Source organism: Miscanthus floridulus, chromosome 10 (genome assembly GCF_019320115.1).
Source record: "Miscanthus floridulus cultivar M001 chromosome 10, ASM1932011v1, whole genome shotgun sequence".
Lineage (NCBI taxonomy): Eukaryota > Viridiplantae > Streptophyta > Magnoliopsida > Poales > Poaceae > Miscanthus > Miscanthus floridulus.
The window spans coordinates 3,506,901-3,508,701 of NC_089589.1; the positions used below are offsets into that span (position 1 = coordinate 3,506,901).

A 1,801-nucleotide genomic window follows, 5' to 3' on the forward strand; every position below is an offset into this window, starting at 1 on the left:
TTGAAGAAAGAGTTTTCTCTTATTCCATGAAGTCCTCTTAACTGTGTTAACTTTTGTTAAAAAAGACAAGTTTAGTCTTGCGATTTTGCCCCTATTTTATTAGAGGTCTTATAATTTTACCCTTATTTTGGAAACACACTACAACATGACACCCCTTTTGCAACGTAAATATGCATTGCTAGAAGTCCATATATGCGTTGGCAGGGTCTATATCAACGCATCTAATATGTGTTGCCTAAAGTGGCGTTGCAAGGGTCTATTGCAACACTTATTTATCCGTTGGTAACACATACTAATAACCGTTGTAAAGTTGCAACGCATAAGATGGGTTATGGCAACGCTTATATGTGTTTGTACAAACCATGAGCGAACTACTTCTAAGGTTTGTTGCAACATCTAGATTTAGTTTGTTGCAACACTTACATGTGTTGCAAGGAATAAACCATTAAATCATCAATTAATTAATATCATAAATATTTAATTTTTGACACAAACATAGGGATAATGCCTGTACAATTTAATGAAAAACGCAAGACCATCCAACACGTAGAAAATAAGCACACTCAGCCATCTAGTATAAAGAATTTGTTTCTTTACAATGAATACCAGCCACATAATTCATGACACGGTTTCTCTTTAGAGTACAAGTTCCTACGGGTGTCAAATATAAAACATAAAGGATCCTCTTAGAATGCCAGCAGCCCTTCTTTCTCCTTCCTTCAGTTTAGTCTAGCATTCCACTACTGTGACCATCTATTTGACTTCTCAACCTACACAAATAAATATTGGATTACTTTAATGTGAAACTTAGAAGTAAAATCATAATAGGTTATAGAAAGGACCGTACAAAATTTGAAGGCCATGAAATTTAATATAGAAGCTGAAATCTAATGACTGCAACAACACAAATATAGAATCAATTTTATGGTGCCCATATAAAATTTCAAATAGGTCCTACCTCATCATATTAGTCCAAAGTGATGTGACTACACAAAGTCCAGGTGCCAGGTAACTGATAAGATGCAATCTGATCAAGAAGGAAAACAACCAGAATTTTTTATCTAGACCCATAGGAATGGTTATCCCATAGACAGAAAATTAATAAACGTGAAATGATACACAGCTAGTACCTCTTGGTTCTATGACCTCTTCAGGCGGCGACAGGGACCGGCGAGGGTGCGGGGGCACGTGGGCGTTCTCCTGCAGCGTCCGGCGGTGCGGTGCAGCCGCCAGGCGTTGTCTTGCGGCGTCTGCGGCGGCGCGATGCAGCTGCTGGCGCTGGTGCCGGCCGGGACGCGGCGCTACTGCTGCCCCGATGGTGGTGTAGTGGGGACTTCCTGTTTGCTGGAGGGAGAAGAGAGGTATGGAGTTGTGCGATGGAATGGAAAAAATAAAATGAACCACGAGTCACCTGGGAGAATTGACGAGATCCAAAATCAGGGGCGGTTCCCAGGCTGTTTGTACACGATCCTGTGTAGCTAGTCTCTATGAAAGGTGGGGCCATTATTTGGCTTCCGAATAACTAGTGTGGGCCGTGAGAGAAATAAGATTAGTTGTGTGGGAGAAATGAAGGCACGAAATAAAAAAAAAACTGGAGGAAAAGAATGGCAGGAGCAAAAATGACAAAAAAAAGATTACTTAGCTGAATTTACGTTATTAATCTAGGGAAATAATGGCAGGAGCTCAAAAAAGACAAGAAAATTTGAGATTACGCTAAATTTATATTATTATTAGTTTAGTGTTAGAATTTAAATGAGATAGCTAATAAAGTAATACATCTGAAAATTGTCCAAGCATTTGA

At 39.4% G+C, this 1,801-nt stretch overlaps 1 long non-coding RNA gene across 1 annotated transcript; it reads right to left on the bottom strand.

Annotated features, from left to right (window-relative positions):
* Positions 1 to 635: 635 nt before the first annotated feature.
* LOC136486796 (uncharacterized) lies at positions 636 to 1,341 on the bottom strand. The gene is made up of 3 exons (XR_010766972.1): positions 1,131 to 1,341; positions 959 to 1,027; positions 636 to 770 (listed from the first exon to the last, which is right to left on the bottom strand). It is a non-coding gene; the product is annotated as an uncharacterized lncRNA (long non-coding RNA).
* Between the last annotated feature and the right edge of the window lie 460 nt (positions 1,342 to 1,801).